General features: G+C 43.3%; 1 protein-coding gene and 1 long non-coding RNA gene across 3 annotated transcripts in view; one reads left to right on the top strand and one right to left on the bottom strand.

Annotated features, from left to right (window-relative positions):
* The window catches only part of Rad51b (RAD51 paralog B), a 523,994-nt gene that overhangs the window by 125,738 nt on the left and 375,195 nt on the right, over positions 1-23,061 (bottom strand). The gene's annotated exons all lie outside the window — the stretch shown is intronic.
* LOC132655264 (uncharacterized) lies at positions 1,939-7,084 on the top strand. Its single transcript, XR_009593009.1, has 4 exons — positions 1,939-2,163; positions 3,024-3,103; positions 5,287-5,565; positions 6,958-7,084. It is a non-coding gene; the product is annotated as an uncharacterized LOC132655264 (long non-coding RNA).

Below are 23,061 nucleotides of genomic sequence, written 5' to 3'. Positions count from 1 at the left end.
GTTTTCACTTCTCTTTTATTTTCTTAATTTCAGTGAATAAGGGTTTATTAATCCCAATCCCACAGAGGGTGCCTTCTTTCTAGTGAAACCTTTCTAGTCCCTTCATTACCTCCCATAGAGTAAAGTCTTTGCCATAGAAAATCTGTAGTCAGGATGCTCACGCCACTTTCAGTAGCCAGCTGAGTCTGATAAAGTCTGAGTCGGGAGCCTCGACTTCCCTCGGCAATAAAATTGGTAGAGATTGACTTAAATTGACTTAAACTAAGTCAAATGTCATGGAGGGCTAGGGAAAAGATTATGGATGTCTTCTGTAATTCCCAGGTCCATAGGCTTTTGCAGAGTTTGCAATCAGCTCTGGGCAGGGAACTAGTTGGTGCTGGGAATACCCATATGTGTCCCAAAGCTAACTGGTCTCGTGCCAGAAGGATGCAAACCAGAAACTCATGAAGGATGGTGGAATGCCATGCACTAGCTATCCGTACATAGCAAAATCTTTATGGCCCTGAAAAACCTGAATGCAGAATGGTACAGAGAAAAGTGTCATAAACGCTACTCCTATATTTTCTTTAACTACTTTTTTTATAACGCAGATATTTTAAAATGATGCATCAAGTTTCCAGATGTGGAAACTTGGTTTTGTTGTTGAATTTGAGGATAACTTTTATAGGTTATAATAAGGATAGACCTAACGACCGCCTCCTCCATCATCGCCATTTTTGTCATTGTCATCATCATCAGTACAACAACAGACTCAGCTAAGGAGGCAACTTAACACGAGGACCCCGTTCACAAGACAAAAACAAAATCCTGTTGTTTTCCCAGTAACAAGCCCTTTCAAGAAATTGGCATCCATCCCTACAGTCATTTTCCACTGCACGGACCATAACATGTAAAGCACAGAGCGTCCCTGAGGCCGGGCTGCAGCCGGGATGCCTTTCCTTGTAGGACCCACTGGGTGGTTCTGGGTATCCGGCCCACTCTGCTCTCTTACTTCCTTGAATCCAGCAACATTTGTTTTATTTTACCAAACTGATGGGGGAACGTGGCATGGCATGTCTGCATTAATTTTAATTTTCTTATTTTTGGGGAAATTAAAAAAAACACACACACATTATTTTAAGTAATGTGAATTAGTGGTTGTGTCCATGGGTGGGTATGTGCACATCAGTGCGGAGACCCCTTAAAGCCAGAAGTGTCCCCTGGAGATTCTCTTCAGTGCTGGAGTTACAGGAGTTTGTGAGCTGCCCAGCGTGGGTGCTGAGAACTGAGCCCAGGTCCTCTGGAAGGGCAGGGTGTGCTCTTAAGCAACGAGCCATCTCTCAAGGCACAGGTTACCTTGATCTACTTTTATACAGGTTTTGTTGTTGAATTTGAGGATAACTTTTATAGATTATAATAAGGATAGACCTAACGACCGCCTCCTCCATCATCGCCATTTTTGTCATTGTCATCATCATCAATCTTTGTGCGTGAATGCAGGCATATGCATTCACATCTGGAGGTCAGAGGACAAGCTCAAACGTAGAGCCTAGCCTTCTACTCTGTTTGGAGCAAGGTTTCTTATTGATTTTTTTTTCTTGCTAAATATGGCAGTATAGCTAGTCCATAAACTTCTGGAGACAGAAGTGTGTGCTAGAATGTCTCAGCTTACACAGATGCTGGGGATTTTGTGAGGTTGTCATGCTTGTGTGGCAAGGGCTTTAACCACTGAACCATATATACCATAAGTCCCTTGACTGTGTCCTCTTACGGGCAAAAAAAGTCCCTAGGTCCTGATTGTGACCAAGGGACACCCAGGTCAGTGGCTGGCTTCTTGGCAGAGGCTTCCGGTAAAAGCAGGAAGGGGAAAGGCAGCTACCCTCTGAGAGAGCCTGTTAACTGCCAGCTCATCCGGTGGGCAGGCTCCTTGGCCACTCTTCGTTTGCCTAACCCCCCATCCCAGTCAGTCTGTTAACTTGATGCTTGCTTCTAGTTCCGTGTGAGTAGGAAGGAGAGCCATGGACCAGCTGTTCACAGTCATTCATGGGTCCCAGGAGGAAGGAGATACAGTCCGGGGTGTGCTCTTGATCTTTCAAGGAAGAGTTTCGAAAGAGATGAGATGGCTTGGAAATCTTTTTCCTCAGCTTACGAAACGTTAAGATGAAAAGAAGAAGCTAAAGTGGAGTAAGAAAGCTTTTTTTTTTATGCTGACTGTCAATATTGTTCTTCTGAGGGGTAGAGGGTGTAGCTGGCTTCTCTGCAGCAGGGCTAACTAGGGAGAGCCTCTATTTAGAAATGCAAAGACACCACATCTTGTCTTCAATCGATGGCGTAAGCTCCTTCACCGGGAGATCTTAGATCTTTTAAAATATAAACACAGAGGCTGCTCCACAGCACTGTCCCCACGATTCTCAGTGGAGAAGAGTTGTACACCCCACAGAGACTTCAAAAGAAAACAATACTCTCAAAAGCAGTTCAGTCTCCTTGGGTTTTCTTGAACTAATGATCTAATGTCAAGCCTGCACTCTTAATATGAATTATATTTTGATTAACGACTAAAAAATAAATGACTAAAGTGTGTGTTTATATATGCAGAAATGTATATTATACGCGGATGAGGTACATCTCATTTGTGTTTGTATGTATATACCAGAATGAAAGAGGCAGCTGTTTTAGCCATTTATGCTTGGGGGGATAGGTGGGTAAAATGGTAGGTTCTGTTGAAAGGAAATTAGGGGAGAGAATTTGATACCTTGAAGCAAGACAGGATTCAGAAGGCAAGTATGGAAATAAATTTGGAAACCAGCTTCTTGGTTCCCACCATGTTTTAAAGGTAAGTGTATCACATGAAACATTTTGGTCAGTTTGTGTGTGTGTGTGTGTATGTGTGTAGGAGTGTATTGCTTGTTTGCTTTTGTTTCTAAGTTAAAAAAATTTTTTTTCACAGTTCAGTTGGGAAATAGGAATGAATAGTGCACTGTGAAATCCTTTTTTCATCCAAATCTTCAAAAAAAAGTTTGCAAAATTGGTATTTTCCTTCCCAGTTATCCCTGGGACTTGAAAACTGCAAACCTGGACAGCTTCACAGCATCACCTGAACCCACTCAGGATGACAGAAGATGAGGTCAGTGTAGTCTTTCACAGGCTGGCAGGGCCTCCCTGATACATTATTTTCAAGTGACCATGCGGGCTCCATGAAGGGGAAGTGATGGTTCACGGCCCAGGAAATTGAAGAACCTTGTTGTGGAGATAAATAGTGGATGTGTGGATGCACGAAGCACCGCAGGGAGAGGAGCTTGTCACTGTACAAAGCATACTGGGTGCCACATGACAGAACTTAATGGTTGACCAGCCCAGAACAATTCGGAGCAATGTACAGCCTTAGGCAGGTTTCCTTTTTTTTTCTCAAACTTTAGCTTTTAAATAAGTTTAGATCCACCAAGCAATAATAATGGCAACACTTTTATTCTGTAAAAAAAAAAAAAGAGAATGAATTCCTAAGTAAACTCTTTTCCTGAGTGTCTGGAGTCTAGGATGGACTAATGAAGTCACAGAAAGAAATGCTCAACATGGAGCCCATTCATTTAAGCAATTCCAGAACACCGGCACCAAGGCTCAGCTAGACCAGGGCTTTCCCCACTGAATGTTGCCCAGCAGCTAAACTGACAGAGTACAAAACAGAAAGCTTTGCCTTTTTTAAATCAAACTCACTAGTATTTCCCTTTTGTACATCTAGTATTTTGGTTTTTTTTTTTTTCTGCTATTCTCTTCGTCCACACACAGTATCTTGCCTCTTCCCGGGTGAGTGCTGAGTGCTGGGAGCCATTCCAGGCAAAAGCGCATCCCGAGTAGACCAGCCAGTGTTCCTTCATCTTGGCTCTGACAAAAGTAGCTAGGCCCTCACCCTCTTCTGTGACCACAGAATCTCAGGGAAGAGGAACCTTAAGTATAAGCTCTCACCTAGTTTAAGAATCCGACCTGCTTGAAAATGAACTTCTTTTGTCTAAAGGAACTGCCTTAGGCCATTTTCTCTTAGTGTGCTCAGTGAATTCGGAAAACATCTGGCCATCTTTTTCTTTATGAGAACTCTTTCTGTACGCACATATCATTTGATTTCTTTCTGATAAACAGCCCACTTTCACTGTTCTTCAGAGATCCGATCTTCTGTGCTTTTTCATCATTTCAATTGCTCTCTACATCCTCTGAAAACCCAGAAGCCCAGGCTGGCGGGTGAAGAGTGAATGATAATTTGGGTAGCGCCTTACTAACACTGAAAATGCAGGCCCTCCTTTCCAGGCCACTCTTCTATGAACATAGCCTAACATGAAGTTCAATCTTAAAGTACTGTTTTAAAAAAGGGGTAATTGATCTTTACTTAGAATTTCTTGTATAAAAACATCTTTAACATTAGTTTATTTAAAACTGAAAATCAGTCACCTTCTTTAGAATGGTGTATAGAAAGTAAAATCTGAACTCCCGAGGGTTTTTAGTTCCAGGGGATCCTCTGTATCCGCTTGTTCTGCATCTACGGTTTCAACCAACTGTGGACTGAAAATACTTGGGGGAAACACAACTGTGCTAAATGCATCCAGACGGAATTATTCCTTAATCAATACGGTAGAGCAATCATTTGCATATCATTTGCATCCTATTAGGTATGTATAAGTAATTTAGAGATGATTTAAAATGTGCAAGAGGAAGTGCCTTATAGACACACTGCATCATTTTATGTAAGAGGTCTAAGCATCCATGAGTTTGGTATTTGTGGGGGTTGGGGTGGGTCCTCCTGAACTCCCCCTATACCGTGGGAGACTGCATTTAATTACAGATGTTCCACACAGCTGGCGATATATTGTGTTACTAGTCCCAAGCTTCCTCCTGGAATTCCTGCATTCCATGCATGCATCCTTGTGCTTTCTGAAACCGAAGGAAAGAAATAGTACTCTCTGTAGCTTTCTGGAATTCCCAGCTCAAACTGACTGTTATGGTTCACCCCTCACCACTCCCCCCGCCCCCTCCAAAAAAAAAATCTCATGTATTAAAAGCTTGGTTCCTAGCTGGTGGCACTCTTCTGGGAGGTTTCAAGAATTTTAGGGCCTAAAGCCCAAGCTGAGGAAGCAGGCTGCAGGAGTGTGTCCTTATAGGCTGTATCTTGCCCTAGTGTGTCTCTGTCTCACACTCCCACTGTCATGGTGTTCCATCTCACCATGGACACGGAATCAACAGAGCCAAAGACTGTAGACTAAAACCTCTGAAACTGTGAGTCAAGATAAATAATTCTCCTCTTTCTTTTTTTTCTCTTCTCAGAATTGTCAAAACAAGAAGCAAGTACTACTATAGAGGCTTATGGGGTTGGTGGGGCTGTGGATTCAGAACGTGTTGATTTCTCAGATATGAATCTGGGTTATAAGTGATAGTGCATATATACTCAAGTGGATTTTGTAGACAAAGCAACAGCAGGGCTAAGGACAGGCCTAATGGGCCTTCCCACCAAGCATCTGAATTAGAACAGACCTCTGCTCGGCAGTATGTTATTATTCTCAGGCAGACTCCTCCAAACTGTGGCTACATGCTGTGTTCCGGCAGGTTGGTATACTGGTACAGTGTCCTTCTTCCTGGTGATTCTGACTAAATTCTTGTAGTAAAGTTTCATGTTCTTAGCTTGGGCCATATATTCATTCCAAAGCCAATCCCTGACACCCTGATTAATTGATATGATCAGAGACAGTTTACAGCATTGGAGGATGGTGTAAGCTGCATGTGAACAGCAAGGATGGAGAGTCGAGTGGGAAAACTCCCCAAAGGAACACTGAGTTACTGTTTCTAAAGGTTGGGGAGTCGAGCAGAAGATAACATAGCACTTCTCCATATCCTTAGTGTCTCATGACTTTCTAAGAGTCTATGGTATAGGATCAGGAAAGGTTTGCAGAGTCCAACCACCGACTCAGTTTTATCACAGGACCTCTAACACTTACGGCCGACGGTAGCACCATGCAGAAGTGCACAGGAGAAAATGTTGGGTTGGGAGGGAGGTTGGAGAGCAGAGGGATGGTTTAAGAAGATAAAGTCCTCTCTGAATCATGGAGGGAAACCTAAGAATTATTTGAATTTCATAGCATTAAGAAGGGGAGCCTACTTAAAGCTTGTGAGGAACATTTCTGTGTTGCCTGAGTCAGGAATGTTCTGAACAAACTTCTGCAGTGACTTGGAGCAGTACAGTAAAACAGGCAGGTAGCCACAGAACAAGACTAGACTAACGTATGTGGTGTCCATGGGGAGGGAAGAAGGGACAGACTCCACGGGAAAATAAGTGCAGAGTTAGCAGGTACATGACATGTCTAAACAGAAAACGCTAACTTTTGGAAGTGATTTAAGTGTTCTCTTGCCAAATACTCATAATAAAAGAAATGAGGGCAAGGAAATAACTAGAATAAAAATCCTACCATAAAGCTAATAAAAATAACATGTCAAATGTGCTATAATCATGTGTACTAAGATGATTAAATTTTACTTTATTGTACCTTTCATGGTATAAATATACTTTTGCTGATATTTAATTAATGATTATTCTGCTCTGTTTTAATAATGCTTTAAAGATTCATATTCACTTGTGGTACTTACAAACAGAAATAACTGCAGTCTGTTTACCTTTGGTTCCATGTAGAGCAGTGGTTCTCAACCCATGAGTAGCGACCTCCGAACATCATCGGAAAATACATATATATTGACATTATGATTCATAACAGTGGCACAATTACAGTTATGAAGCAGCAATGAAATAATTTTATGCTGGGGGGTCACCACAACATGAAGAACTTATTAAAAAGTTACATCATTAGGAAGGTTGAGAACTGCTAATGTAGAGTCTTTGGTTAATTATAAAAATATTTGTAAATAATAAAAATAACCCCACTGGGGAATCTGGCCTTTGGTATTGAAAACAAAAGAGAACCAGGGACTTTTGTCTGCTTCCCACAGGACATTGGCTGAGAAGGGCTGAGGATGTGCCATGCTGGATGTTTCCAAAGGTTAATATACTCTCAGCCTAAACACGGAAGACAAGCAGAGGAGAGAAACACAGAAGAAGATGGAGCGACTCCCTTTGCAAGAGGCAAATTTATACATAATTTTCTCTGAAAAAACAATCAAAACCAAAGTGATCAGACAGCAAAATATCTGAGATCATCAACTTGATAGTGTAATAACTAGCAGAAGCTATTAAAAGTGTAGCTTTCCCAAACAGGTAAAATGGAAGCACATACATTTACTTCTAAAATCAAGAATAAAAGATGGGCATGGTGGTGCGCGTCTTTAATCCCAGCAGTCAGGGAGATAGATAAAGTTTGAGGCTAGCCTGGTCTATAAAGCGAGTCCAGGACAGCCAGAACTGTTACAAGAAAAAAAAAAAAACAAAAACAAACAAACAAACAAACAAAAGCCCTAAATAAGTAAATAAAAGCAGAGCTGCCAGGCATCACCTGTGTGATGTTCCGATCTACTCTGGTTCCTTCTCCACCCTCCCTCTATTTGGAACTGGGATTACCTTAGTAGGACTCTCCTGGGCATGGACCCTGGAAAGTATTAGCAGGAGACAGGAAGGAGGTCACCCTCAGCCAGGGATGCTGATGCAGATCACATGTAAGCACCCTAAAGGTCGGTCCAGTCCTCAAGTTTCTTCATGCCTACCCGTTCCTTGAACATACTCCCTTGTATGTTCCTTGAACATACTCCCTTGTATGAACATACACACGTCTTCTGAACTATCTTATGCAGTCTCTTTCCTGATAACATTCTAGCTGACATGATAATAATAAAAGCATTACATTGAAGAGTCACTATGCTATAGCAAATGTTCTAGTGGCAACCTGTACCTCTCTTTGTGTCTAGTCCTGACATTTATTGTACTTTTTATTAGAACTGAATGCAGGCCAAGTCCAGGCACAAGGAAGTCTTCGATCAAGAAAGCTCTCTTCTACCAATGACCCCCCATGGACACAAACTCCTGGAACCTCGACTGCTTGCCTTTCATCACGATGGTCCAAGCCAGTTTCCGCCTCTCCTTCCCTCAAATCCCCGCCTGTCCTCAAAACTTGCCACCCGTCCTTTTCAGCAGGGGTGCAGCGGGCAGCACTTGCTAATGCCGTCCAGGACAGTACTGAGCAGCACTTGGTAAGATCAGTTAATAACGCTACGGAAATTACCCAGCTACTACTTGATGAAGGTGGGAAAGAGCAATCCCTCGCTGAGTACTTGCACAAGAAGAGCGATGCCCTGCCCACCTAGCCCTCAGAACGGGCACAGCGGCCAGCACTCTGTGAGCTCTGTGAAAACGCCTGATGACATGAGTGACGGGGTGGACGTCTGAGGCCCAGGAGATGGAGTGCTATGGGAGGCTGTTGGACTGCAGCTGTGTATGTCAACTGTGTACACGGCTTTTCTCCCACCTTGGTTTTTTTTATTCTTATTTTTATTCATGTGTTTAACTTGAGGCAAAGTTTCCCTATATCGCCCAGGCTGGCCTCAGACTTGCTTATACATCTCTGGCTGACCTCAATCTTCCTGCGTTTGTCTTTGTAGTATTAGAATAATAGAGGTGCACCAGCACGCCCAGCCTCACTTTTCTTTAGCAGAGCGCTGGTGATGTCTCTGCGGTAGGTTTTGACCTATTTTTGGAATGTGGACTTCCCCTTCAACATTCTGATGAAAGCTATGTACCTTCTCCAAACCAAAATATAAATATAGTTCAAGGACTGCAGGTTAAAAAAAGAAAAAAAACACAACTGAGACGTTCTGTGTCATCTTGAACAGACAGTACTGATGTGAAAAAAAGGCAGAACACAGAGTACTCTAAAGGGTATCTGAAAAGATTCATTCCAGCCCGGGCTTCATACGAATGGGAAGTACTGACTCATTTGTGCTTCATGTATACTCTATAAGCAGAGCCTGAAGGTATTTCATATAAATATAGTGCCTGTATTTTGATTATGAGGTCAGGGTCACAATTAGGTGGTATTATGCTGACATTCAAAAGTTACAGATTTTGCATAAGGAATGCTCAACTGGGATCACCTTTAATATAAAGAAGATGCCTGGAGCTTAAGTAGCCTTCAGTATGAGCTTTGCAGCCCCTTTCAAAGGCTTGATCTCGTAACTGGTCTTCGACTGCCACTGCCTAGCCTTTGCTTGCATACACCTTTCTTGGATACACTTGTTTAACACTGAGCGGCAGATCAGGTACTGTGCTGGCTGTCCTGAGAAAGCCATAGACATCATAAACAGTTTTCCCTAGAAGAGGCATGGGAGCAGAGAGCATCACTCACATGAACAAGACCACTTGCAAGGGTAAGGACCAGCTGCGGTAGAACATAATGTATGAATAAACAGGTCAAAGGCAGCTGAGGCATTTATAATCTGTAAGAAATGAAAATTTGAATAGACATACAGAGATCAGAAAATTAATGGGGAGAAATGAAAAAGTGAGGCAGTTAGTAAAAGAGAGATGCAGTCACCACGAATCCACACAATGAAATGAAAGTCTCCCTCTGAAGTACTTTATTACATGGCATGAAGGCATAAGGTAGAGTCTTTCACATCATCAGAAAATGCTCTTGACAACCAGAGCCAGTACCATCTGAGCCCAGTGTCAGGTTAGGTGTGTAGGTGGCTAATTCATCCCCAATGGACCAATGCCCAAACTAGACCTGTGTGCTGGACTCTGTGGCAGGTATTAGAGACAAAAAGAAGGGTAGGGTAAGAAGCATAGGCTTTTTGACAAAGACAAGCTACTATGAAATTGACTGTAAGCCTCCGCGGTGTCCATGATAACAGGGATAAACAGAATTTGGAGGCTGACAAGGAAGGCTCATCCAGTGACAGTCCAGATGTGTACGTGTTGAGAGCATAGGATTTGCTAACTCTTCCTGGGCTTGGATGATCCATCCTAACCTCACCTCAGTGGATGTTACAGTAGAAAATGGGATGTTAGTTGAGAAGTACCCAAACCGTACTCTAAGTGCATCAATCACATACATTTACTGAGATGTTGGTCACAGATCACAGCAAGCGTGACTATTATTTTCACTCTCTAGAACTTAGTGAACTCTAGAAGTCACTAGTGACTAGATGTACCAGCGCCAACTCCTTCGTAGCGTCTTCCTTGATGCTTCAGGTTGCCTGTATAGCTTCTAAGGACTCAACAATGGTATCCTCTAGTAAACAGGGCCTCTGGGCTCTTCCCGCATGTTCTCTCAGCATGTGGAGCTCATGGCTAAAGGTGAAGCTTGAATATTCAGATGTTTCTATTCCTGCTTCGCTCTGAGAGGATGTCTGGCATCTGTACTTCACTTTCTCTGACGCAGGCTATGTTTCCCTGACACCTTTTTTTTTTTTGTTGTTGTTTGTTTGTTTGTTTTGTGCTTCATGTCCGGCGGACCTAGATCTTGGACTTGGTGGCCAGCATCTGGTCTGTAGTAAACACTAGCAAAGATCTGCGGAAGGATGATGGGGCAAAAGACTGCTCACACCTCTGGGTCTCTATGAGACTCGTCAACAGTGGCATCAACAGTAGTGCTCAAGTGCCCCAGGCTGCCCCCCAACACTAACACCAGTGTCATGTCTACGCCACATCCCTCCAGTCTGCTCCCTTTCCCAAACTCACGGGCTCTTCAGGAATTCCTGAGGGATCTACCTCTGAGTCAAGAAGGTCTGGTTATCTCATTCCTGTGCTCTGCCTGGGGAGGAAAAGCAGTTTTGGCCTGTAAGCTGCTAAAAATAAGGGATCCAGTCCTTTCCTTCTGAACTCCTTAAGGGCCAGTCTACTGGAGAAGGTTATGAAAGCCATGCAGCTAACAATAACAAAAGTACCCTCAAGTCCAGGGCATGAGCACTCACTTATTTATTTATTTATTTATTCATCTATCTATCTATCTATCTATCTATCTATCTATCTATCTATCTATCTATCTATCTATCTATCTATCTATCTATCAAGACAGGGTTTCCCTGTATAGCTCTGGCTGTTCTGGAACTCCCACTACAGACCAGGCTGGCCTCAGACTCAGAGACACGCTCCCCCCTCCCCCCTCCCCATCCCCACCTCTGCCTCCCAACTGCTGGGATTAGAACCCAGTACTTTTTAATTCACCCAACTGTGTTTTCCAACTTTATCTCCATCACGTGAGGGTACGCCGCTGCCTGAAAGCTTTATCCCTTGCACATGTACATTTATGACAGTGAGGATGTGTGTGCCATGGTGTAGCGGTGGCAGAATTTGCTTCCGTATTTATTTATTCAGAAAGTCCTGCATAGGCTAGAACAGAGTACATTCTCGGACAGCTATAGAGAGCTAACAAGGCATCGGGTGCTCTCCCCATTTGGCTCTGCTGTGCCCCTTTGCACAGCGGTACGAGGGTTCCTCCGGCTGTGTGTTCCCTTACTTTCTCCTCAGCCTGCAGAGCAGACGCCTTTTCAGAGGCAGCATACAAAGTACATTTTAACCAACCTTCCACGGTAATCGCACGAGGTTAACAGTGCATGCTTCTGCCTGTGGACAGTCCTCCCATCACCCCACACACAAGTCCCAGTGCATTCCCTCATCCCACTAACTTCAAAGCGGCTCTTCCTGCTGAGCCTGTGCTGATGGCGCAAAACGGGAGAGCCTGCCTTTCTATCAAGCGCATCTGGGAGAGCTAGAGGCAAGCTGCCCCTCAGATCTAGAACAAATTTCTCCCAGTCTGCTCAAGCTCGGATCAGACAATCAAAACCTAGGGCGAGAAACCACCGCTTGTGTTATCACTTCATGCACAGAACTTGCAAAATGACATAAAGATCAGAAATGTAGGTAGGCCTCACCCCAATAGCACTTAAAACCTAAAGGGAAGAACACTTTGTGCTTAAACTGAAGCCTGATAGTACTCAGGACACATGAGGGAAAGGCAGCAAGAGCAATAAACTTATTTGAAGGGGAAGGGAGGAAAGTTGAATGGGGAGTTGGGATAGAAATGATGCCAAAATTCACTGAGGAGTGCATTGAGGTTGGACAGACTCTCAAAATCCTTGAGTGAAAATCCAAAATGTATGATTCTAACCTTTGCAAATTGCCACTTGCATCTAGGTTAGACCTATAAGCTATAAGGCAGAAATTAAATGTTTTTTTGTTTGTTTTGTTTTTAGGCAGGGGTTAAAAGAAGACCATTACTATTATTTTTTGCTTATTTTATGCTGGTTTTTTTTTTTAGACTTATGCATTTTTTTTAATATAGTGTTTACTGTGTACAAAGTATTTTTCCTGGGGATTGTTAAATGTTAACTCATTGGAGCCAGAATGGTCTCTTTAAAGGTCTATTTTGCTGCTGCCTCTCCTGCTGACTATGGATGAAACCCTGATGTTTGCTGAGCTGCTTAAGAGGCAACAGAATGCGGAGAGCAAGGACTAATTGACAGTGTTTTCCCTGTGCACCTCTGAAATCGACTAAGACCACCACTTACTAGACTGTTCCCTGACCCCCCACCCCACCCCAGCCTGTGGCACTTGAATTCCAGCATTCAAATGGAGGGAACAGAGTACATAAAGTGACCAAATTAGACCTGCATTGGAAGCTGGTTAGTAAAGGATAGGGGTGTTGGTGGAGCAGGGCCAGCGGGGAGGGGAAACCAAGGCTCCACTAGTGTTTGAGAAGAGAGAGAGCGCGCTTCTTTTCAGCCTTGAGAGCTAAGTCGACTGTAACATTATGCCTCACCAGCTCCATTTCCCATTTTTTTCTTTAGAATTGGATGGCCTTGATTTTTTTTAAACACTGAGTTGGGGGTGGAGCACACGAAACACGACAAAGAAGCCAGAGCTTGTGCAGGGGTTGAGGTGGACAAGGAACACAGGGCTTGCAGCAATACTGCTTAGAAAGCCAGATGAGAGAAGGGCTGTGAGTCCGGGAAGGGCTGGGAAAGCTTTCAGAGTGTTCCCCTATGACCCAAAGAGAGAAAATCCTCCACACCCTTGGGTCCACAGCCCACAAGTTTAAGAAATATCATGGTGATACACGGTAGACCCCACCCAGGGAGATTTTTGACACTTAAGGACTTGTGGCCATAGCAGATGATGGAATGGCTAACTTCATGAACTTCTCCAGCTGCAGCAAGTAAAACTTTTTACGCAATAAGATCAAAATGGCCACTCATCATTTTACGTAATGAGTAAACAAGAGGAGGATTTGTTAATTTAAAAAGAAAATGGTTTTTGGCGGTATGTATTTTTTGGTAACTCTTAACCAAGGGGAACGATGAGAGGGCAGAGTGGCTGGGCAATTAGAGCAGTAGCCATTTTTGACCGGTCACGTGATTTCTGTGTCAGCACATCTTGGAGCTGGCAGCTACTTACAGTATGCTGCTCTGTGGAGAGTCGTCAGTCTCTTGAAGGATGGCGCCTCAGTCAACGTACTATTGCTGTGAAGAGACACCATGACTATGGCCCCTCTTGCAAAGAGAGGCATGTAACGGGGCCAGGCTTACAGTTTTAGAGGGTTAGTCCACGGTCAACAACAGTGGGAAACATGGTAGAGTGCAGGCAGACAAGGTGCCAGAGCTCTACGACTGGATCTCCAGGCAGCAGGGTGTGACACTGGGCCAGCCTGGAGCACCTGAAACCTCAAAGCCCGCCCCTAGTGACATACTTCCTCCAACAAGGCCACACCTCTTGATCCCTGCCACAGAGGCTACTTCCTGATGATCAAACATTCAAATACATGAACATATGGAGGTCACTCCTATTCAAACCACAATGATGGCAAGATGAAAACACATTAAACAAGATCCTGGGCTTTCTGTTTCTCGTGGTTTAAGCATTTTCACACACAACAGAAAACATTCCGTTTCACATTCAAGTTAACATGCTATAATGCTCGGGTTTCTCGTCCATTCGTTGTATGACTGTACAACACACACAAAGATTGCATAGGGCCAATTCCGGGTAAGAAGTTCTATATCAGTTCTAGCCAATGAGGGAGAAGGATAGAAAGGGACAATTCTAATAGCAATAGGAGATTGGGGAGCTAGTGGGAAAGCAGAGCTCTGAGCATAGGACCTGGAGCAGCGCAGTGGTTAGCTTTTGACCGCCTGAAATGCTTACACCACCCCTGCTTTTTCAATGGCTCAAGTTACTAAACCTCTCTTGTCCTTCACTTCCTTGTTTCTGAAATTGAAATAACACCCATTTAACAGATAAACTCATGTAGACAATGGAGGGAAAGCATTAACATAGTAAGCACTCAGTCAATGACAGCTATTACTACTCTCCGAGACAAGTCTAGTGGGACCCCACAAGACTGGCCCAAGTTTACAGAAGCAAGAATTTAGGAGGGTCCGGGACTATTCTAAGGAGATCAAGAACCTCGGCTTTGAAAGGGAGCCCCAGGTTTGAACAAATTCAGTTCAGCCACCCAAGGTGTCTACGAGTAAGAAGGCCACTTTCAGTAGAAATGGCCCCTGAGAACCAACCACATGAAGTGGAAGGGATGACAGGTTGCATGTCACTGCCATATTTTGCTTTAGCTTAAGCTTGACAGTGACTTTCCACAGTCAAAAGTTTTCCTAGGCTTCTTGGGCAGTATTTCTTTTTTAATCGTAGAAGTACCATACTGTAAAGCGTCAGGTTATCAAAAATAAATATACAAGGCTCAATTACATTTACATTTCGGATAATGTAAGTTATCTAGGCTTGGTAACCCATGCCTGTAATCCCAGCACTTGGGAGGCAGAGACAGGAGGATTATTGATTTAAGACCTGGCTACATAGCAAGTTTGAAGCTAGCTTGGGTTACCTGAGACCCTGGCTAAAATAAACTAAATAAAGGAACATAATTCAGGTAATGATTTTATTTTTTAGTATAGGTACATCCTAGTGTAATAACCAGGATGTGTTTACACTAATTATGTGTGGTTTCTCTAAAATTATAATGTCACTGAGCATCCTGGATTTTATTTGACAAATCTTAACAGTGTCCAAAAACTTGCCCTTTTTAACATGCAGAGTGACAAACCTAAGCTATCCACCCCATCCATAATTAGCACTACATTGGAAAATAAGGTACAAAACAAAACAACCCCCACACACAATTTCTAGGTCTGTTATTTCTCAGTAATGCAGTTCTAAATTCATAGACTTTTCTTGTGTTTGGTTTTAAAAAAAAATTCACTTAGCCACATCGGAATTTTTTTAATTAAAATTTTTTAAAAGTTTTACCTCAGTCTAGATAAAAAAAAAAAATAACAATGGGAAGGGACTTCCCCTCTTATGGCATCTAAATAATTATTGGTAGGCTGACATTTAAGACATGACATTTTTGAAAGTACCAGCCCTTATTTTTTTTTTTAGCTTGTTTAGAGAGGTCAATAGGCTAAGATATGTTCTTCCAAAAATCTCTCTTCCTTATTTTTTATGAAAAAATAAATAAAAATAAAAATTACATTCCTCAAATGATACAATACTTTCTTTGTCAGGTTCAACGCCACTAAATACTATGAAATTAACCTTTGAGACTTAAAGGGCAATGTTTAATGGTATTGGCCATTGCCTCTGAGATATGGCCATTCACAATAACACCAGAGAGAGGTTAGCCATGTCATAAACAAGACCACACAGAAGGTGGGCCAGTGAACAAATACAAAACTCCCTCTCCCTTGGTAACATCCCATTTATGACTGGGAGCCAAGGTTAGTCTCTATTTTCCAAATATCTCCCAACAATGTTAGGTTCTTTGCCATCCTAAATTTGGAAATATTCACACTGCAGGGTCCTAGCACTTCTAAGCAAACACTTTCTACAGTTTTTTTTTTTTTTTTTTTAATCATATTAGGTCTTTTTCCTAAAGCTACTCAAGTATGAGATTATACTCTAGAAGCCAAGCAGGCGACATTGTTGTCCTTTTCATGTTGAAAGAGTAATGCTGAATTGAACTTCAGGGCTGGGGCACAGAGGTCCACAGCCAGGCTGAACTGGACCAATGGAACTGGTCCAGCTTGCCAGCCTGGTGCGAATCATGTCCTGCTCAAAGAAATGGCTTTTATTATATGATTAATTAAATAAATGTATGTTTTTAATATGTATAAGTATTTTGCCTGCATGTATGTAAGTATACTATATGCACGCAGTTTCGGAAGAGGCCAGAACTGGAGTTACAGACGACTGCAAGCTGTTTACACTGTCAGTGCTGGGAATAGAACCCTGGAGTTCTGCAAGGTAACATCTCCTCTAAGAAGTCTTGACAGATGACCTTTCAATTCCATACAGCCTGCCACAGAACTCACGATGTCATAAGATCACATAAGCTACCAGGCTATTAGCTTTCGAAGTGGCCTGCTTCATTGAGTGTCCACAGTGAGGAGAGGTACCTGAATAAGTGGTTTAACGTTGGAGGAGACGTGTAAAGTGACCTGTAAGATCACGGAGGAGAGCTTACGATCTCATTGTCTGTACAGTTTATAACCAGGTAGTGTGAACTGATGTTGACGTGTGGGGGAGGTTCTACAGCAAACGATTGCTCGGTGTTTTTGATGAGGTCCTGTCATTTGGAAAGCAAAATTATGGCAAAGCCTTCCTATATGTAAATACCAGTCTCAGGACTTTGTGTGCTCTGGGCTTGACACAAGGTGTCCCAAGCGACTTCCTGGGTGGCCCTTCCCTAGATAGCCTTTATTCGGCACTTCAGCTCAACTTGCATTCTAATTACGATTGTTGGTATTTCCGAAATCAGTCCAACTAAAGTTCTAAAACTGGACTGAGGCTCCATAATTTTACTAAAAATCGCTGAATTGTATACTTTCCATGGATGAATTTTATGGTCTATACATAAGACCTCAATAAATCTATAAAAAATTAAGTGTCTGAACAACAGAGAGTTCTTTTAATTTTAATTTTTGACTCCAAGGCCTATCACAGCAAGATAGCATGGTTGCTCCTTGTTAGCCAGGAGGTGAATCCACTCTAGTGGGAGCGTGCAGGCAGGTCACCAAATGTAAACAGCGCAACAAAGGTCACCACAAAGGCACTGTTGTTCTGTCTCATAGCAAAGAGGGAAAGGAGAGTTGCCACAGAATACCTACTTTTTCTTGCATCCCTAATTAGAAACATGTGGAAAAGGCCCACCCACAGCCAAATCAGCTAGAAAGGCTCTATTTCTTCTGCCTCATGTTGCATGTTGGCTGAAGGAAGACCTTTCCCTGGGCCTGCCATGGAATGGTTTCAAATTATTAAAGCATCTCTGAAGGCCACCATCAAAGCACCAGGAGATTTTCACCAGTGGCTCCCCATGATTTGAAAAACATTCCCTTGACCAGCACATAATCTGTGCCAACTCGGTAAACTGGAACCAGTTCCATTTGTTTGTCCAGTTCAACCTGAGTGCGGACCTCCTGCACCCTGTCCCGAATTGTACACTGCTCAGATTCCCTTGGGTAGGCAAAATGTAGAGCTTACAAAATGAAAAGGGTCTGTGGCAGCACAGCTCAGACAAGGCCTGCATTCTTTGTTGTCATCCATCTCAGTTTAGCATGATGCTCTGCTTTTTCCATTTTACAGAGGGAGAATACAGAGCTGATACCTAAACTATCTCAATGAGAAAATTAGAAAATAAACTCTATTTTCTAATGCCCTAAGGAAGATGCCATTCATGTTTAAGATACACTACCCAAAGAGCAGTAGGACTGTTCTCATTCAGAGATTCCCTGGAATATTGCTTTTATATCAACTCTGGAAGAAGACGGTGACTTGTTTTAATATAAATATGAGTAAAACTAAAATGCTAGTGATCCAAATTATTTACACTCACACAAAAAGGCCTCTAATATAACAGAGGGAGCAACACAAGCAAAGACTGTCATGCTGGCCCAACATAGGGCCTTTTGCAAAGATCAGATAGTACAAGAAGGCTAGCTTTGATCTGACCCAAAGTAGGCATTTAATCTCCTATGTGGAAGAAAGCTATAGTTCTTAGATTAATTACTCAGCCACAGATCTGCTGCCAAGCTGCTCCAAACCTTTCCTAACGGGAAATAGAATGGCCTTTTACCTCAAACCATGTGGCAGAGCCAGCTTGTGCCAGAAAACAAGCATTCCTTCTTCATTTACAGAGACATAGATGTCACTGCATCATCTCTATGCTTTGGGAGCAAGAATTCTACATTCTGAACAGGTTTGCTTGTTCAGACAAAAGTCTAGGAATGAACAATGGCTGATTCTTAGAGAGAAATGGAACCAACAGGAGGAGGTCAGTTTGCATGTGGAGAGCTGATCCTCATTTGGGGACTAGGATATGCAAGTAAAACAAGATGAAGGCCAGAATCTTGTTGGTGAACCCACATCGAGTGTTATTAACTAGTTTTTTTTCTTTTTCTTTTCTTTTTTTTTTTTTTCACACAACGCCGATCATGAAAACTAGTGGGGACAGTGTTAGGTAGAGAATGGAAGCCAGATTTAGAGCCTGTGATTCTGGCTAAACTGGTCACGTGCTTTATAGGAAAGTGACCATTACTGACTGTCACAGAGACTAGAGGATTGACACTTGAACTCAAAAGGACGATCATGAATGAATCCTTGGCCTTCCCTTTGTCTCTGTGCTTTCAACCAGTATCAAAACAAATAAAGCCCACCAATTTTGTAAGGAATGAGGTGGCATTGCCTTCTGCCCCAAACCAAGGTAATATCCCACTGCTCCGAAACATCAAGCATGTGGAAGTTGGGTTTCTACAATACATAAATGCTAGGAACGAAATGATCAGCCACTAATGTGAAATCAGATTCTCTGAAAAACACAGTACTTTAAGACTACCTTGCAAGGGCATTTCCAACCTCCCCGACTGCTGAAGCATCCTGAGAAATGGCCCTAAGACTGTTTTGTTAACCTCTCCTCCAAGAGATATTTGTGCAGGGTGAAGGATCAGAATGAATGCATGAGAGCCAGAGGCTGGGGTGGAGGTGGGACAGAACTGTCTTTGTGTCAAATGCTTATTTTTCTCTAGTTAAGACAATTATAGTGAACTTGTCATAAGTATGCTTGAACTAATTTTTCCAGATGTTTCTCTGCAGAGTGACTCTGGTCCAACCCTTCTCAAATCAGTAGTTGAAGAAGAAGAAGAAAAAAAGAGGAGTTTTAAAAATTTGTCATGCACATGGAATGGTACTGGGGCTCAGACCCAGGGCTTTGTGCATGCTAGGCAAGCACACTACCACTGACTTTTTTTTTTTTTAATAAGAGGGGAGAAAGAGAGAATATAGACCACAAATCATAAAATCAAGTTTCCCACAATTGGGAAAATTGAGAGCAATGGAGGAACCTCACCCGGGGAAATCCCATTCTTGATACTAGTATCTTCCCTGCCAGTTAACTAGTTCACAGACATTTTAATAGAGAGCTAGATTCACTTTACGACACGGCCAGTCCTAAGCTTAGTCTTCTAGGTCTGACAGGACTACGGCAAACAGAGGCCACTAGGGTCTTTATTTTTCTTTCTCCTAGATTTCAAATTAGCCGAGAGAAAAAAGAAGGAAGCTAGGCACTAGGAATCCTGGTACTGAACAATCACAGCTATTGTCACCCACTGGGTATGCTTTCTATCAGCAAAAGCATTTACATCACTGCAGATCTATGCAGCTCTCACAATCTCCCCGACTGTCACTCAACCTAGGATGGCTCCAGGGGAACTGTAAGCCAGAGGTGAAGGATTCCTTTGTTTCCATCTCTATGGTAGGATGACATGTGGTCCTGAGTGCCAAGGTACTAAGATAAGAGGGGTGCTCAAAATGCCCAGATGGCTGGAGAATGAAAACCGGAATATAGAGCCAAATTTGCACAGCAGAAAAGGTCCACTGTAGCCAGGCTGGAAGTGGGCTCCTTGTAGTCCACAGGCAGCGGAACTAAAGGGAAGCCATCCCCCAACTCAGCTGGTGGGAGCCGGGCAGCTTCCCAGCTGGAAGGAACTCTCAAACACATCCCTGTAAACTACCCATGAGAGACAGAGACTCCGTTAAGAACACCACACAAAAGGGGCTGCTAATCAAGAGGGGCTTCAGCCTTAAGAATGGGATTCAGTCATCCTTCCAGAGAGATGTGTGTCTGGGCCAAGGCCCAAGAGAACAACACTCAGCTGCTGTATCCCTCTTCGGGGCCCAAGTTGGAGGCACTGAAAGAGAAAGAGATTCACAAAGGAGGCAGATGGGAGGGCCCGATGGCCATGCAGTATGGTTCCCATGCAAAACACCAGAATCAACAGGTAGAAGCAAGGACAATTGGGATCAGCTGCTTGGAACAGAAACAGTGTTTTGAATAGGAAACCAGCAAAGGGGTTGGCGAGATGGGTTGGGGTAAAGGCAATGTACAAGCCTGTAAACCTGACTTTGGTCCTTGAGATGTGAGGGAAGAACAACCTCCATAGTTACCGTCCAAAGTCCACAAAGGGGTCATGGCACATGCACCTACAAAGGCACAAAGGTGAGTGAGCATGGGGCACATGCACGTGGAACACACACACACACACACACACACACACACACACACACACACGAAATGAGCGAAGACCTCAAACTCACATCCCACCCTTTCCCCATAAACTCTGAAAGGGTTCAGCAAGCACTTGGTGACTGATGCATAAGGCCAGAAATCCACAGCCTCTGATCTCTGCCACCCCAGGTGCTGAGTTTTCAAGAAGTCCCAACCGTGAGCTCTTTCTGTGGTTTTTAAGACAAAGGTGTTTTATGTAGACAGTCCACTGGCCTTGACCATCCTTTTCCATGCTTAGTGTTTATAGCTTGGCTGTTTGCTAACAATGCCTGCTCCATTTCTTTCCTAATACTTTCAATACCATCCAAGCTGATCTTAGCAACATTTTATCTTTCACTCATTCTGAAAATAGAGACGCTATGACATCATGAGTAAATCAAGCAGAGCTGGAAAATTATGCCAGAGCTATACACACGGCAGAAAGGGAGGCACTGCCGATGAGGCAATCTCATGTAACTGAGGTTAGGGCTCCGTGCCCAACGGCCAGAGTTATGCTGTCTTTTCTTTCTACCTCTCTTCCTTCTCCTCTCCTCTCTCCCCTTTCTTCTTCTTGAAAGTCTGACTGTCTTGCTCACTGGAAATACCTGGCACTCAGACAATGACAGGTTCACAGTGGTGGAGTGGGGGTAGGTAGGGTGGGGTGAATCCACATGGCCCATGAAGACCGGTCTTTCCTTTCTGTCCTGCTTTGATGGCCAGGTGGGGACAAAGAGACAGCAACAGTCTTTTCCCTCCAGACTTTGGTTTGCAATGTGTTTTCAGGGGAGAGGCAGCAGGAAGAACAGTAGCTCCGTTCTCTACTTTGCTTTGAACACACAGGGACACAGGCAGACGGGAGGCTCCCGGGAACTGCACCATGCTTTCCTCACTAACGGGAACATGGCAAGGCCGACATTCTGAGTAAGCTTACTATGGTGTTTATAATTAACGCTTGGGTAGAATACTGTTCATCAGATAAAATGCAGAACAAAAACCATATTTACCCTCTACTGTGCTGCTGTTCCATATGGACTTGGGTAGTTTCGGATAGAGAATAGTTACCTCCACAAACGGATGTGTGATATGCTCAACAGGAATGGAAAAAACAGTGTCAAGTTTTGGTGGGCCGCACGTTGAATGTTTGGTGCCAGTATCTACTTCTTTCCCCTTTGACTTTTGCCCTCTCTTAAATGACAAAACCCATGGGGAGAGCATTGTAACTGCACTGGAGCCTTCTCAGGCAAGACAGAGATGGGGGATGCTTCTCCTCAGGTGACACACCATCATTCACCTCTTTTGGTAGAGGAACTAATTTTATCAGTGTCTAACACCACTGAGTTAGTTCATACCCACAACCCTGACAGACATTTTAACTCCATTAACCTGGGCTCTTTTACAGAAACCACAATGCATCTGAAAGCGCTGCTTCGAGGCTGATGAGACAGCTCAGTGGGGACAGTGCTGGCTTCGCAAGTCTAGTGAGCTGAGTCCAATCTCCACGACCCACAAAAAGATGAGTAGCCAGAACCAACTCCACAAAACTGATCCTTTGAACTCCATAAACACACACACACACACACACACACACACACACACACACACACACACACACTTACTTGAAAAAAAAAAACGTTCAAATGCTGCTTTCCTGGGTATAGTAATCTAAGACTATAATCCCAGATATTAAGAGAGCTGAGGCTGGGCAGTACAAGTTCGGGTCCTGTCTGGGCTACATCAGAACTGGTTGGGAACTCAGTGAGATTCTGCCCCCCCAAAGAGGTGTGGGTGTGGAGTTGGAGAGGTGGCTCAGTGTTAAGAACACTTGTTCTTGCAAAGGACCCAGGTTCAGTTTCCAGTACCCACATGGAGGTGAACAACTATCTTTAACTCCTGTTCAGGTGACCCAGAGTCCTCTTCTGGCTTCTGTGGGCATCAGACATTCCCACAGGCAAAATACTCAAGCCCATAAAATAAAACACAGTAAGATAAATAGGGAAGAGGTATGAGAGATACAGCTCGGGGCTCTGGGAGTGGGTGCTTGAGGTGAGGCGTATCAGACTGGGCAAAGTGCACATCTAGTGTCCCAAGGCCGTGGGTCAATTCCAATATGAAATGAAGAAAGAAAAAAGAATAGAAAAAGAAAGAAAGAAAGAAAGAAAGAAAGAAAGAAAGAAAAACTTCTTTAGGGAGACTTTATAAAAGTATTTATTATTATTAAAATTATGTGGATGACTCTAAGTATAGACAGAGAACTCTTTGCCCTTCACCCAACCTGTAATTTTCTTTTCTGAAAACACTGAGGGTAAATCTAGCAGGAACTACTTGGCCTCAATGATGTTGAAAGACACAGTGTTGCATAGAGTCCATCTGGTCCCAACTCCGTGCCCTTCACCTTTCTCTGTACTTCATCTCTGTGGCTGTCCTTTCTTCCTACTGATAACAAACATTCTTTACCTTTGGCTCTCCCATTTTATGACCTAGTGTTCCAAACTGTGATAAGAATGACTAACGACCTGCCTGTGGCTCATTTCACTGCCAGGGTCAGTGTCACCACATCATT

The sequence above is a fragment of the Meriones unguiculatus genome, chromosome 7, assembly GCF_030254825.1.
Source record: "Meriones unguiculatus strain TT.TT164.6M chromosome 7, Bangor_MerUng_6.1, whole genome shotgun sequence".
In the NCBI taxonomy this organism is placed as follows: Eukaryota; Metazoa; Chordata; class Mammalia; order Rodentia; family Muridae; genus Meriones; species Meriones unguiculatus.
Note: the sequence above shows the minus strand (reverse complement) of the source record. Positions and strands in the feature narration are given on the sequence as shown.